Source organism: Adiantum capillus-veneris, chromosome 22, assembly GCF_014529385.1.
Source record: "Adiantum capillus-veneris isolate H3 chromosome 22, ASM1452938v2, whole genome shotgun sequence".
In the NCBI taxonomy this organism is placed as follows: Eukaryota; Viridiplantae; Streptophyta; class Polypodiopsida; order Polypodiales; family Pteridaceae; genus Adiantum; species Adiantum capillus-veneris.
In genome coordinates, this window is record NC_140952.1 from 145,340,256 (window position 1) to 145,357,473 (window position 17,218).

Here is a 17,218-nt window from a genome sequence, read left to right on the forward strand (position 1 = left end):
AATGGTGGAGCATCGTTCTCTCCATCTTTCAATGGAGGCTAGCTTGGACAAGTAGTGGACCTTTGTTTCTCTCTAGGTTTCAATAGAGTTAGCTTGGACAAGTGGTGGACCTTGGAACCAAACCCCCATGTAAAACCTATCATGTTCACTCCAAGTGGTGAGAAAGAATAACCTTAATGATATATCCTTATAGGTTGGACAAGTGGTGGACCTTAACACCCAGATATTCTTAATATAATGGCATAGAGTGGAAAAGTGGTGAATCTTGAGAGCAAACTACTCATGCTACTAGCGATAATAGCTTGGACAAGTGGTGGACCTTGAATGTAAACCCCACATCTACAAAATATCGTGGGTTTAAGGTATTTAGATGGAGCCTAGCATCTTGGAGACATGGTGCACCTTGCTTCTCTTCATGTTTCAATGGAGCCTATCTTGGACAAATGTTGGAGCATCCTTCTCTCCATGTTTCAATGGACCCTAGCTTGCACAAGTGGTGGACCTTTGCTTCTCTCTATGTTTCAATAGAGTTAGCTTGGACAAGTGGTGGACCTTGGAACCAAACGCCAATGTAAAACCTATCATGGTCACTCCAAGTCGTGAGAAAGAATTACCTTTAAGATATAGCCTTATAGGTTGGACAAGTGGTGGACCTTAACACCCAGATATCCTTAATATAATGACATAGAGTGATAAAGTGGTGAATCTTGAGACAAAACCACTCATGCTACTAGCGGTAATAGCTTGGACAAGTCGTGGACCTTGAACGTAAACCCCCCATGTTTCAATAGAGTTAGCTTCGAGAAATGATGGAGCATCCTTCTCTCCATGTTTCAATGGAGCCTAGCTTAGACAAGTGGTGGACCTTTGCTTCTCTCTATAATTCAATAGAGTTAGCTTGGACAAGTGGTGAAACTTGAAACCAAACCCCCATGTAAAACGTATCATGGTCACTCCAAGTGGTAAGAAAGAATAACCTTTAAGATGTAGCCTTATCGGTTGTACAAGTGCTGGACCTTAACACCCACATATTCTTAATAGAATGACATAGAGTGGAAAAGTGGTGAATCTTGAGACCAAACCACTCAGGCTACTACCAATAATAGCTTGGACAAGTGTTGGACCTTGAATGTAAACCCCTCATCTACGACATATCCTGGGTTTAATGTTTTTCGATGGAGCCTAGCATCTTGGAGACATGGTGCAGCTTGCTTCTCGTCATGTTTCAATGGAGCCTATCTTGGACAAATGGTGGAGCATCCTTCTCTCCATGTTTCAATGGAGCCTAGCTTGGACAAGTGGTGGACCTTTGCTTCTCTCTCTGTTTCAATAGAGTTAGATTGGACAAGTGGTGGAGCTTGGAACCAAACCCCCATATAAAACCTATCATGGTCAATCCAAGTGGTAAGAAAGAATAACCTTTAAGATATAGACTTATAGGTTGGACAAGTGATGGACCTTGAATGTAAACCCCCCATCTACGAAATATGGTGGGTTTAAGGTATTTAGATGGACCCTAGCATCTTGGAGACATGGTGCACCTTGCTTCTCTTCATGTTTCAATGGAGCCTATCTTGGACAAATGGTGGAGCATCCTTCTCTCCATGTTTCAATGGACCCTAGCTTGGACAAGTGGTGGACCTTTGCTTCTCTCTATGTTTCAATAGAGTTAGCTTGGACAAGTGGTGGACCTTGGAACCAAACTCCAATGTAAAACCTATCATGGTCACTCCAAGTCGTGAGAAAGAATAACCTTTAAGATATAGTCTTATAGGTTGGACAAGTGGTGGACCTTAACACCCAAATATTCTTAACATAAAGACATAGAGTGAAAAAGTGGTGAATCTTGAGACAAAACCACTCATGCTAGTAGCGGTAATAGCTTGGACAAGTGGTGGACCTTGAACGTAAACCCCCCATGTTTCAATAGAGTTAGCTTCGACAAATGGTGGAGCATCCTTCTCTCCATGTTTCAATGGAGCCTAGCTTGGACAAGTGGTGGACCTTTGCTTCTCTCTATATTCAATACAGTTAGCTTGGACAAGTGGTGGACCTTGGAACCAAACCCCATGTAAAACCTATCATGGTCACTCCAAGTTGACGAAAGAATAACCTTAAGATGAGCCTTATAGGTTGGACAAGTGGTGGACCTTTACACCCAAATTCTTAATATAATGACAGAGAGTAAAATGGAATCTTCTCTCTTGAGACCAAACCACTCAATCTAGCTACCAATAATAGCGGGACAAGTGTTGGACCGGAATGTAAACCGCCTCCAATACCTCAAATCGTGGGTTTAATGGTATTGTGGTGAGGCCTCTGCATCTGGAGACAGTCAGCTCTTCTCGTCATGTTTTCATCAATGGAGCCTAACTTAACAAATGGTAGCATCCTGGTTTCCTCCATGTTTCAATGGAGCCTACTTGGACAATGGTGGACCTTTTGCTATCCTCTCTTTTTTCAATAGAGTTAGCTTGGACAAGTGGTGGACCTTGGAACCAAACCCCCATGTAAAACCTATCATGGTCACTCAAAGTTAAGAAGAATAACCTTTAAGATATAGCCTTATAGGTTGGACAAGTGGTGGACCTAACACCCACAAATACTTAATATAATGACATAGAGTGGAAAAGTGGTGAATCTTGAGACAAAAAACCAACTCATTCAACTAGCGATAAAAGCTTGGACACTGGAGGCCCTTGAATGTAAACCCCCCATGTACAAAATATCCTGGGTTTAAGTATTCGATGAAGCCTAAAACTTGGAGACATGGTGCAGCTTGCTTCTCTTCATGTTTCGATGGAGCCTATCTTCCACAATGGGGCTCATCCTCTTTCAATTTCTCAATGGAGCCTAGCTTGGACAAGTTGGTGGAACCTTTTCTTTTTCTCTATGTTTCCATAGAGTTAGCTTGACAAGTGGTGGACCTTGAAACCAAAACCCCATGTAAAACATATCATGGTCATTCCAAGTGGTGAGAATAATACCCTTTAAGAACTAGCCTTATAGGTTGGACAAGTGGTCGACCTTAAAACCTAGATCTTCTAAATATAACGACATAGAGTGGAAAAGTGGTGAAATCTTGAGACCAAACCACTCATGCTACTAAGATAATAGGTTGGACAAGTGGTGGACCTTGAATGTAACCCCCCATGTACGAAATATCATGGGTTTAAGGTATTTCAATGGAGCCTAGCATCTTGGAGACATGGTGCAGCTTGCTTCTCTTCATGTTTCAATGGAGCCTATCTTTGACAAATGGTGGAGCATCCTTCTCTCCATGTTTCAATGGAGCCTAGCTTGGACAAGTGGTGGACCTTTGCTTCTCTCTATGTTTCAATAGAGTTAGCTTGGACAAGTGGTGGGCCTTGGAACCAAACTCCCATGTAAAACCTATCATGGTAACTCCAAGTGGTGAGAAAGAATAAAGTTTAAGATATAGCCTTATAGGTTGGACAAGTGGTGGACCTTAGCACCCAGATATTCTTAATATAAGACATAGAGTGGAAAAGTGGTGAATCTTGAGACCAAACCACTCATGCTACTAGAGATAATAGGTTGGACAAGTGGTGGACCTTGAATGTAAACCCCCATTACAAAATATCATGGGTTTAAGGTATTTCAATGGAGCCTAGCATCTTGGAGACATGGTGTAGCTTGCTTCTCTTCATGTTTCAATGGAGCGTATCTTGGACAAATGGTGGAGCATCATCCTTCTCTCCATGTTTCAATGGACCCTAGCTTGGACAAGTGGTGGACCTTTGCTTCTCTCTATGTTTCAATAGAGTTATCTTGGACAAGTGGTGGACCTTGGAACCAAACCCCCATGTAAAACCTATCATGGTCACTCCAAGTGGTGAGAAAGAATAACCCTTAAGATATAGCCTTATAGGTTGGACAAGTGGTGGACCTTAACACCCAAATATTCTTAATATAATGACATAGAGTGAAAAAGTGTGTGAATCTTGAGACCAAACCACTCATGCTACTAGCGTTAATAGGTTGGACAAGTGGTGGACCTTGAATGTAAACCCCCCATGTTTCAATAGAGTTAGCTTCGACAAATGGTAGAGCATCCTTCTCTCCATGTTTCAATGGAGCCTAGCTTGGACAAGTGGTGGACCTTTGTTTCTCTCTATGTTTCAATAGAGTTAGCTTGGACAAGTGGTGGACCTTGGAACCAAACCCCCATGTAAAACATATCATGGACATTTCAAGTGGTGAGAAATAATACCCTTTAAGATATACCCTTATAGGTTGGACAAGTGTCGACCTTAACACCCAGATCTTCTTAACGTAATGACATAGAGTGGAAAAGTGGTGAATCTTGAGACCAAACCACTCATGCTACTAGGATAATAGGTTGGACAAGTGGTGGACCTTGAATGTAAACCCCCATGTACAAAATATCGTGGGTTTAAGGTATTTCAATGGATCTTAGCATCTTGGAGACATGGTGCAGCTTGCTTCTCTTCATGTTTCAATGGAGCCTATCTTGGACAAATGGTGGAGCATCCTTCTCTCCATGTTTCAATGGACCCTAGCTTGGACAAGTGGTGGACCTTTGCTTCTCTCTATGTTTCAATAGATTTAGCTTGGACAAGTGGTGGACCTTGGAACCAAACCCCCATGTAAAACCTATCATGGTCATTCCAAGTGGTGAGAAAGAATACCCTTTAAGATATAGCCTTATAGGTTGGACAAGTGGTGGACCTTAACACCCAGATCTTCTTAATATAATGACATAGAGTGGAAAAGTGGTGAATCTTGAGACCAAACCACTCATGCTACTAGTGATAATAGGTTGGACAAGTGGTGGACCTTGAATGTAAACCCCCCATGTACGAAATATCATGGGTTTAAGATATTTCAATGGAGCCTAGCATTTTGGAGACATGGTGCAGCTTGCTTCTCTTCATGTTTCAATCGAACCTGGCTTGGACAAATGGTGGAGCATCCTTCTCTCCATGTTTCAATGGAGCCTAGCTTGGACAAGTGGTGGACCTTTGATTCTCTCTATGTTTCAATAGAGTTAGCTTGGACAAGTGGTGGACCTTGGAACCAGACCCCTATGTAAAACCTATCATGTGCATTCCAAGTGGTGGTAAATAATACCATTTTAGATATAGCCTTATAGGTTGGACAAGTGGTGGACCTTAACACCCAGATCTTCTTAATATAATGACATAGAGTGGAAAAGTGGTGAATCTTGAGACCAAACCACTCATGCTACTAGGGAGAATAGGTTGGACAAGTGGTGGACCTTGAATTTAAACCCCACATATACAAAATATCGTGGGTTTAAGGTATTTCAATGGAGCCTAGCATCTCGAAGACATGGTGCATATTGCTTCTCTTCATGTTTCAATGGAGCCTATTTTGGACAAATGGTGGAGCATCCTTCTCTCCATGTTTCAATGGACCCTAGATTGGACAAGTGGTGGACCTTTGCTTCTCTCTATGTTTCAATATAGTTAGCCTATATTAGACAATTAGTAGACCTCGAATCTCTCCATGTTGTCTAGAGCTGAGCTTGGACAAGTGGTGGACCTTACTTCTCCCTTCCCTTAGTTTACTAGCTTAAAAATTACTATGTATACTTGCTTAGATCTAACTTGAACAAGTGGTGGACCTTGTATTCACACAAACTTAATTCATTACAAAAAAGTATATGCTAAAATAACATTTGGTTTTTTTTGTTTCAGGAAAGATGGCTCCAAAAAAACAGGTTGCAAGGGTTGCTGTCTCAGTTGACTATACTTGCAATGATCTTAGGAAATGGTATTTGGACATACATGGTATAGAGGGTGCACAATTTCATAAGGTGCATCTATTTATTGCCAAAAAGGAGAATGACAGCTTGTTTGAAGATGTTGGACAAGTTGTGGAAGCATCTGTCTCTGTAGTTGATAGTCATCCGGAGGTGGAATGCATTGACATTCTAGTTCCAATGAATCTAGAATTTCAACTATCTCCAGGAGCATATGCATTGGAGCGCATGTCTAGAAACAAAGAAGAGACAATGTTTTCTCGAGGATGGAAGTTTGCAGAATCAAATCCAAACATCACAGCAGATCAACTTCAAAGCTCCATCATTGCCACACTACAACGAAAAAAGGTGAAAGCTTCACGACCACCATCCACAAAGAAGCAAGCAAAAGTGCAAAAAGTAGCAGCTAAGCGAACTAGTTCCATTTTGGATGTAGACAAGGCATCTTTGGCATCCTCATCAACAGAGGGTTCAATGTCAAAGATGAGAATTGTGGATCCAGATGTTTTAGAAGCTGAGGCCATGAAAGGACAAGAAAAAGATACAGGTGGAATGAATAAGTACATAAATTTTTTCCTTTCCAATATAGGGAATTTGATATCCCTATTCAAAATTGTTGGCTTGCTCCTGATCACTATAATGCACGTATTATGGATAAAAAACACGCTGAAAGTGTGTTATTTGGATTTTCACGGAGTACGACCAAGCCTGCAGCATGTGCATATTTGATGCCTGTTCGAAATGCAAAATCAAAGAAGGGGACTCCTTTGGCAGTAGAAGAGGTAGAGGAGCAAAAAATTAAAGATTATCATTATTGGATTCTTGATGGGCAGCATTCAATCTATGCTGCAAAAGTTTTGCTTCACAATGAACAAAACAACAAAGAGATATTTGAAAGACTGATTAGCGTGTATAAATTTAGAAAGGCTCGCATTGTTGTGAATGCTCCTCCATTTGTTGCAACTGCTATATCTGCCATTGCAAATGAGGAGGCTCAGCATTGTATGTCAAGCAACCTTACAGCCAAATATTGAGACATTTACGGAGTCAATGGATCTTCTCAGGACGACCACCAAAGGCAGCAAGTGGAATTGCAGAGGGACATGCATCTCGTGCCGGATGGGATGTAAGTTATTTTCTTTGTCTTTTTGATAGTGTTTAATTAACAAATCTTGCTCAATAGTTTAATTATTTCTCTATTTCTTTTTAGGCTTTTCTTCGATTGGCAAGAATGAGTGCAGCAGCAAGTTGGATTGCTAAACAGGCACACATGGTCACGTACTCTGATTTAGTTTATGATTGCTGGATAGAAATCATTGAAAAGCTAGAAGAGGAGAATAAGAAACCCCCAACAACTGTATTTAGATACCTTTGTGGCCTTGAGGAATCAGAGGTAAAGACTATTCAAGAAGAGATTAGAGATGAGAAGATTTTACTGTCAAAGAGTGCAAAGGATGGTGATGCAACTGACATGTATGATCGAATCAAGCAGTTGAAGCAAGACAAATTGATTCAAGATGCACTTCTTGAAGGCTTCAACAATTTGAATGAGTCTTCACCATGTAAAGACTGGGAGGAGGTGGTCAAAATGTATAACATCAATGATGTTGTTTATAAAACAATTTTAATGCTATGCGAGGAATGGATCAATCTAGTTTGACGCGTGGAACAAAGAAAATGGCTTTTCCAGATGGAGCAATAAAATACATGCAATGGGCAATTCACCTTCAAAAGGAGAAAACTGAGCCTAGAGATTTGCCATGGTCAATCTATGTGGTGAGCCTACAAATGGAAGGCAATCTCTACTTGATGCGCCACTTCAATAATAAAGTGCCTATTGGCTTATGTGTTTTAGATATGACAAAAAACGTTGGAGGCAATTTGAAGTGGAGTGAGGAGACATTTAACAATGCTTTGGATGGGATCTTGGCTATTGCTGGAGGGTCAACAGATCCTGGATTTGTCTTTCTTGCATTTGTGGATTTCACTAACTTCACAAAATTGCAATGTGCCTTTCACGCCATGGGAGATAATCTGAGCTACCATTGTTGTGGTGCATTGCATCACTTTCCATCAGCTCCTTGCAAAGGAGCAATTCAATTCCTAACAGTTATTGCCTTCTTGGGACAAGGCAATGCATTTGAAGACCTGAGAAGAAGATCAGAGGAACATCCCATGCCAATTGATTGTTCTCTTCTTCAAGTAGCAGATAACGATATGTCAGATTTGCAATATTTGGAGGCCAAAAAAAGAGCTTTGGTCAAGCACTACATTCGTACATATTGTTTTGAAGACCGCAAGCTTGTTGATGTTTTTGGTGATGGCTCCTTGGTTGCACAAGAAGGAATACAACAGAAAAAAGAAGTTTATGCTTAATTGATAGTGTGGAGGAGGCAAAAAACGTGGAGACCATGCTGCTAGACTTTGCTAAGTCTCATGAAGATATAGAAAAATGGGCTGGACTTCAACAATCCACTTCGCAATCAGATGACATTGTGCCTGTTACAGAGGAGTGCTCTCCACAAAGAGAAGAAGAACAACACAACAACATCCTCTGTCAATGGAGGACTTTTTGGAAATGGAGACACGTATGTTTTGAGTTTCTTGTGCATGTTAGTGTTTCTTGTTACTGATTTGATACTCTTAATGTTAGATTTTGCTTTATATAGTATTGATTGAGTTTGTATTTTTTATCTCAAGCATTCAAGGTTTGAATGTAAATAATAAATTACTTGAGTTTTTGAATGGTGGATCTTTAGACTAAAACTATAACATTTAATACTCACAAAGACTTAATTACTTAAGAGCTTGAACTCAATAAGTTTTGGACCTTTTATCAATACCCCCTTGATATGATACATTAGATCGTAGCATGGTTAAATGGTGATGCTTCATAAATTGAACCTAGCTTAGACAGGTGTTGGAGCCTAAATTTAAACTAACCTTGCTAGAAGGGAGCTTATGTTTGGACTTTGAGAACTAGCATAAGTAATCAATTAGAGCATAGATTAGACATGTGGTGGTGGCCTTAGAGACCAAAATCTTAATGAGCTTGGAAAGGTATTTAAGTACTGCAATTTACTTAGTTTTAGTACTCACTAAAGGCATAGCTTGACAAAAGGTGGACCTTACATGGATCCTAATTTCAAGAGGTGTGGTAGACCTTCAAACCAAGATCATATAGCTTGGACATGTGGTGGACCTTGCATGGAGACTAGTTTAGACAAGTGTGGTACACCTTGTAACCAACACCCATTTGTTATATTAGCTTGGACAAGTGGTGGACCTTGCTTTTATGTTTCAATGGAGCATATTTTGGACAGGTGGTAGACCTTGTTTCTCTCCATGCTTCAATGGAGAGAAACATTAGCTTGGACAAGTGGTGGACCTTGCTTTTATGTTTTAAAGGAGCATATTTCGGACAAGTGGTAGACATTGTTTCTCTCCATGGTTCAATGGAACCCACCTTAGACAAGTGAAGTACCTTGAAACCAAACCCCCATAATACAACCTACTAAATAGGTTGGAAAATTGGTGGTATATGAAACCATCCATGATAGAGCATAGTATAGGTGAAAACGTAGTGGTCCTTATATCAATTACCCATGCATAGCTTGGACAAGTGGTGGACCTTGATTCTCTCTATGTTTCAATGGATCCTATCTTGGACTATAGATATATCTTACTTATTTCCATGCTTCAATGGATTGTAGCTTGGATAAGGAGTGGACCTTCAAACAAAACTCCACAGCATAGCATATATTAACAATTCATGGGTTTTATAGAGATTTTCTTGCCTATTTTGGAGAGTTGGTACACCTTTATTCTCCATTCTTCAATGGATCTGAGGTTGGACAAGCGGAGCTGGAGAAGTGGTCAACCTTAAAATGAAACCTCCCATGCTACAACCCATCATAGATCGTATATGTAGTGGACCTTGAAACTCTTTTATGTCCCTAGCTTAGAGAAGCATTGCACTCTTTTTATCTCCATACATGAAGGCAAGGTTGGACAAGTGGTGGACCTTCAAACCAGAATCTCTATGCAATAATAGGCAAGTGGTGGAGCTTGTTTTCTCCATGTTCCAATGGAGCCTAGCTTAGACAAACAATGGAGCTTGCTTCTCTCCATGTTTCAATGGATCCTAGCTTAGAAAAGTGGTGGAGCTTTGATTCTCTCCATGTTCCAATGGACCATAGCTTAGACAAGTGGTAGACCTGTGAAAAAACCCCCCGTATACAACATATTATGGGGTTTTCATGTTTCAATGGCACCTAGCTTGGAAAAATGGTAGAGCTTGCTTCTCTTTATGTTTCAATGGATCCAATCTTAGCCAAGTGGTGGACCTTGAAACAAGAATCCCCCCCCCCCCCCCCCCCCCCATGTACAACGTATTATGGGTTTTGAAAGCACTGGGAGAAAATAATAGCTTTGATAAGTGGTGGACCTTGCTTCTCTCCATGCTTCAATGGAGCCGAGGTTGGACACATGTTGGAGAGAAGATGGTTGCCCATGAAATAGGACCATGCATGCTATAATCAATCATATGTTGTACACATGGTGGACCTTGCAATTGTTTTATATGCCTAACTTGGACAAGTGGAGGACCCTTGATTACCTCCAGATATCAACAACAAGCCAAGTTTGGACAAGTGTAGTACCACCAAACCAGAATCTCTATGCTACAATAGAGTATAGGTAGGACACGCAATGAACCTTGATATCAAACCATCCATGCTACTAGAGATGATAGGTTTCACATGTGGTGGAACCTTGTATCAATGTTCTATGTGTAGTTTTTGACTAGTGATAGACCTTGAAACTAATCCCTCTAGGCTACAAGAAAAAAGAGATGGATGAGGAGGCTAGACTACTTTTGTTGCATCAATGCATCCCATGTTACCACATATACTATAGGGTTCTTGGATAAGTTTTGGATCTTGTGTCAATGCTCCATGTCTAGCTTGGACAAGTGGTGGACCTTGGTTCTCTCTATGCTTCAAATGGGCAATAGATTGGAGACACAGTGGCCTTTTTTTTCCAATGATTTTATTTTTTGGAAACCTTGGAGGCACCATGTAAGAGGCACTCTAAGTCTTCCATACAATAGACCTATTGGACTATAAAATAATGATATCTTTCTTTGATATTGTCATTATTTTATGCATAATATTTTCTTCTTTTTGCAGACACAAAGGAGTTAAGTGATATAAAAACTAGATGTATTTCACACTATGATTGGCATGAAGATCCTTTTGGGACACCAACTTTTCCTATTCCCAAAGATGTAATTTTCCATATTAACGGTGTGGATTTTGAAGTGCGACTTTCATGTATTGAAGGAGCTGGTTATGGGCTATTTGTGCATACTACCCTGGAAAGTGGTTTGACTATTCTAAACTATGGAGGGCATAAGTATAGATTTCAAGACTGGAAAAAGATATGAATTTTTTTTCCAAGAGCTTATAAATATTCTCTTCTAGAGGATCCAAACATAGAAGAAGAGGAAGATCAATCATACATTATTGGTTGTGTAGAAGAAGGAAACGTGTCGGGCTATATAAATAGTTCTCACAGTACAAATTTCTGTCCCAACGTACACTATACATTTGATCCAAATTTGTCACCTTGGCATAAATGCACCTCTTCACACATCAAGTCAGAAGAATATGGCCATGTATGCATTGAGACTATTTGTCAAGTTGAAGCAGGAGAAGAGTTGTTTGCTGACTATAACTTTACTTGACATTGTAAAGTATTGTACATGGATGGAAATCTCAAGTACATGCATCATTTTCATTTTTCATGAATGAAATCTCAAGTGAATATAACATTTGATTATTGTTTAGTTTATGCTCAACAAGAATCTAAAGTGCTCTTATGCTTTGTGTGTTGTCTAACTTATTTGACTACCTTGGCCATAGAATCTTGATTCTACTCTAGATTTGTGATAAATCTTACCAAAATTTAATCAATGTTTAGGTTGGACAAGTGGTGGGGCTTCAAACATTACTGTCTTAAACAAGTGGAGTTATCTTACTTGAATAAGTGGTGGCCTTTGAATCCAAATCTAAGCCAAATCTCTAATTGTTTGCTTGTAGTCTAGGTTGGACATTTGGTGGACCTTGTATCCATGTTTCCTCAACAAGGGTGGCTTTTAGTTTTCACTTTAAGTACTCATCTTTAATAAAGTGTAGGATGGAAAATGTTGAGTTAGTAGATTGTATTTTAGACAAGTGGTGTTTGGTGTACGAATGCTGAAAATGGTTGCAAGGATTCTAACAACGACTTTACCTTAAATAAATTTCTTACTAGGAGTTCTACATATAAATATGGTGAGTAAAATTCTAGTGGTTTTGAGATACCATTTGTGTGTGTGTTTTCTTAGATTCACAAACTGGGATGGATAATGCTCCTATGGTTCAGTCAACAACTATAGAATCCATAGATTCTATGGTTTCTAAAGTGCCCAAGATGGATGATATTTCTATACTAGAGTTTAGTGTTGTGCAACTTGAGCAAGCTTCCAATAATGAGAACCAAGAAATTGATGCTTCAAAAATGCAACATACATCAAAAGAGATTGAAAAGTCCACTCACGAGCTATTGCCAATTGGTACTACGTCATGTAGCGTAGATGTTGAGAAATCCATGATTACAATTATATTGGATTTAAATGGTCTATTGTTGAAACGTTCCCCTCAACCATCCTCACACCACAACTCAGTGCAAATGGATTCAAAAATTATATTATACTCAAGCCACGTTGCATCCAATTCTTGAAGACTATTTTACATAGGTTTAATGTTGCAATTTGGTCGACAGCTACTAGGAATAATGTGTATCAAATCCTTGCAGCACTAAACAACTTAGCTGAGGATACATTGCCTTTCTTTGCAATTTGGTCGCAAGATGTTTGCTACACCGCTCAAACTCAAAAATTGTTTAGACCCGACAATCCAAACGTTGAGGCAATGTTCAAGCCTCTAGCCAAAATTGCCATGGGGTTTGAATGTGATCCACAAAGAACAGTGCTTATTGATGACTCTCCTTACAAGGGATGTATTTCACCAGCAAAAAATTGCATTTTTCCACCACAATTTGATGCTGAGAAGATGGTTGACAATATGCTCTTGGAGGAGCTACTGCCATACTTGATTCAGCTTGATGAGAGAAGGGATGTGCGTGATTTAATTGCTTCTAATCGTTATGGACAACCTATAGTGACAAATGATAGTGAATACAAACAAATCATGGAGTATTGGAAGCAGAAAAATGATGTTTGGTCAGCTAAGGTGTTCTTTACAAGAAGAATACCACCTGCAAAAGGTGACAGGGATGAAACTATCATTGAAAATGCAAGTGACACAAGCCACCGCAATGAAATGAGAAGAGCCCAAATACAAGAGATCTTAGCAAAGGAGCGTACACCCATTGAAATCATGAAGGCGTCACAATTGACCACTTTAGCTAGGCAATTGGGTTGTAACACAAAAGGAGTTTTGAAGGCAACCACAGCAAAGGCTTATATAAATAAGGTGAAAGCTGAAAACAATCTTCTAAGGCTGGATAGAAAGCAACCCTAAGGTACTAGTGACATGTCATATATTCTTGATACACATACTTGAACACTCATGTGCATGGTATCTAGCAAATCTTTCTTTTTATTCCTTCCTGCAGGATCTTACAAAGGATACTACTAGATGGAGCTCAATCAATAGAGATTTTGATATGTTTGCTCAAAATAATGAAGCAGTCACCTACATTTTTTGTTTATCAATTTCTTGAGAGACTTTCTTTTAGTTTGTAATCATCAAATGAAATGAAAAGTATCCTTCTTATAAGATTGCTGATCTTTTTCTCGTTCAAAACTTTCAATTGTGATTTATAGTTTTGTTAGCATGAGATTGTGCTTTTTTAGTTTGAAAAAAACTGTCAAAGATCCAAGTCTTTTTGGCTTTACTTAAGTTATTAATTGTGAAAGATCCAAGTCTTTTTGCTTTACTTAAGTTATTGATTGTCTATGTAATAGTCCTTAAAACAATATCGGATGGCTTTCTTGCTCCCATGTCTCACATTGGTCTTTAGGTAAGACAAGTGGTGACCTTGAAAGTATGGTCTCATATCTCGATCAAGTGAAGAGACATGAAGCTTAAATATCACTACTATGTATCTAGTGTTAAACTCCATCAAGACAAAGATACTAGAGTGCCAAATTGCAGTCTAGTTTAAGTGAAAATCCATTTGAGCTAAGGTAAAACTTATAGTGCCTCATTTTTCTAGGATTCTACCCCATCAAGGAAGTTAGAATCTAGCACAAACCAATTAAGACTCTTTTGGAGCCTAGATAGGACAATTCGCGGAACTTAAGAGACTTATTATTGAGTTAGAGTCTAGTTTAGATAAGCAAAAGATCTTCAAACCAGCACTTGACTTTCTTACTATTCAATATTCAAAGTCCCTTGAGGCTAACAAATTACATACCTACTTGTAACCTAACTAATGAGTAATTATATAGATCTAAGCAAGTATATATAATGAGTCTTCAAACTAATAAACCAAGGGAAGAGAGTAGCAAGGTCCACTACTTGTCCAAGCTCAGCTCTAGACAACATAGAAAGATGCTAGTTCTACTAATTGTCTAATTATAGGCATGGAGAAATGATAGAAGGTTGAACACTTGTCCAACCTATCATCTCTAGTAAGATGGGAGGTTTGGCCTTAAGATTCACCATGTAACCAACCTATACATCATTGTATTATGAAGAGTAGAAAAGCAAAGCTCCACCACTTGTCCAAGCTAGTTCTAAAATCCACATGGAGATAAGCAAGCTCCACCATTTGTCAAATCTCTCTTCCATTAAAACATGAAAAAACTCAGCTATGTTGTACAGGGGGGACTTTTTTCCAAGGTCCACCACTTGTCCAAGCTAGGATCCATTAAAACATGGAAATAAACAAAGCTCCACCACTCGTCCAACCTTTAGAGTTGCAAAGTGTATGGGTTGTCTAAACTAGGTATGGGAAAATAATTGAAGGTCCACCACTTGAAACATGGAGCGAAGCAAGCTCCACCATGTCTCCAATATGCTAGACTCCATTGAAACACCCTAAACCCATGATATTTTGTACATAGGGGATGTACATTCAAGATCCACCACTTGTCCAACCTAGTATCCCTAGTAGCTTAATAGCTTTGGTCTCAAGATTCACCACTTGTCCACTCTATGTCATTGTATTAAAAAGGATTGGGTGTTAAGGTCCACCACTTGTCCAACCTATAAGGTTATATTTTAAATGGTTTTTTTTCTCACAACTTGAACTACCCATGATATGTTTTACATGGGAGTTTTGTTTCAATGTCCACCACTTGTCCAAGCTAACTCTATTGAAACATAGAGAGAACCAAAGATCCACCACTTGTCCAAGCTAAGCTATATTGAAACATGGAGAGAAGGATGCTCCACCATTTCTCCAAGATAGGCTTCATTGAAACATGGAGAGAAGAAAGCTCCACCATGTCTCCAAGCTAGGATCCATTTAAATGCCCTAAACCCATTTTATTTTGTACATGGGGGGTTTTATTTCAAGGCCCACCACTTGTCTAACCTATTATCCCTAGTAGCACGAGTGGTTTGGTCTCAAGATACACCACTTGTACACTCTATGCCATTATATTAGGAAGAACTATGTATTAAGGTCCACCACTTGTCCAACCTATAAGGTTATATCTTAAATGGTATCCTTTCTCACCACTTGAAATGCCCATGATATGTTTTACATGGGGGTTTCATTCCAAGGTCCACCACTTGTCCAAGCTAACTCTATTCAAACATAGAGAGAAGCAAAGGTCCACCACTTGTCCAAGCTAACTCTATTCAAACATAGAGAGAAGCAAAGGTTCACCACTTGTCAAAGCTAGGCTCCATTGAAGCATGGAGAGAAGTAACCTCCTTCATTTTTCTAAGATAGGTGCCATTCAAACATGGAAAGAATCAAGATCTAGCATGTCTCCAAGATTCTAGGCTCCATTGAAACACCCTAAAACCATGATATTTTGTACATGGGGTGTTTACATTCAAGGTCTACCACTTCTCTAACGTATTATACCTAGTAGCATGAGTGGTTTGGTCTTAAGATTCACCACTTATCCACTCTATGTCATTATATTAAGAATAATTGGGTGTTAAGGTCCACCACTTGTCCAACCTATAAGGGTATATCTTAAATGGTATCCTTCACCACTTGTCAAGGTCCATCACCACTTTTCCAACCTGTAAGGTTATATCTTGAATGATATTTTTCCTTATCACTTGTAATGTCCATGCTATGTTTTACAAAGGGGTTTTGTTCCAAGACCCACCACTTGTCCAAGCTAACTCTATTGAAACATAGAGAGAAGCAAAGGTCCACCACTTGTCCAAGGTAGGCTCCATTGAAACATGGAGAGAAGGATGATCCACCATTTCTCCAAGATAGGTTCCATTAAAACATTGAGAGAAACAATCTCCACCATGTCTCCAAGTTAGGATCCATTGAAATACCCTAAACCCATAATTTTGTACATGAGAGGGTTTACATTCAAGGTCCACCACTTGTCCAACCTATTATCCCTAGTAGCATGAGTGGTTTGGTCTCAAGATTCACCACTTGTACACTCTATGTCATTATATTAAGAAGAACTATGTGTTAAGGTCCACCACTTGTCCAACGTATAAGGTTATATTTTAAATGGTATCTTTTCTCACCACTTGAAATGCCCATGATATGTTTTACATGGGGGTTTCATTCCAAGGTCCACCACTTGTCCAAGCTAACTCTATTAAAACATATAGAGAAAGAAAGGTCCACCACTTGTCCAAGCTAGGCTCATTGAAACATGGAGAGAAGGAACCTCCACTGTTTCTCCTAGATAGGCTCCATTGAAACATGGAGAGAAATAAGCTCCATCATTTCTCCAAGTTGCTAGGCTCCATTGAAATACCCAATACCCATAATATTTTGTACATGGGGGGTTTACATTCAAGGTTCACCACTTGTCCAACCTATTATCCCTAGTAGGTTTGGTCTCATGATTCACCACCTGTCCACTCTATGTCATTATATTAAGAGGAATTGGGTGTTAAGGTCCACCACTTGTCCAACCTATAATGTTATAGCTTGAATGGTATTTTTTCTCACCACTTGTAATGCCCATGACATGATTTACATGGGGGTTTTGTTCCGAGGTCCACCACTTGTCCAAGCTAAATCTATTGAAACATAGAGAGAAACAAAGGTCCACCACTTTTCCAAGCTAGGCTGCGTTGAAACATGGACCTTAATACCAAATTATTTCTAGTAGCATGAGTGATATTTTGTACATGGGGGGTTTACATTCACGGTCCACCACTTGTCGAACCTATTTCCCTAGAAGGTTTGGTCCCAAGTTCACCACTTATCCACTCT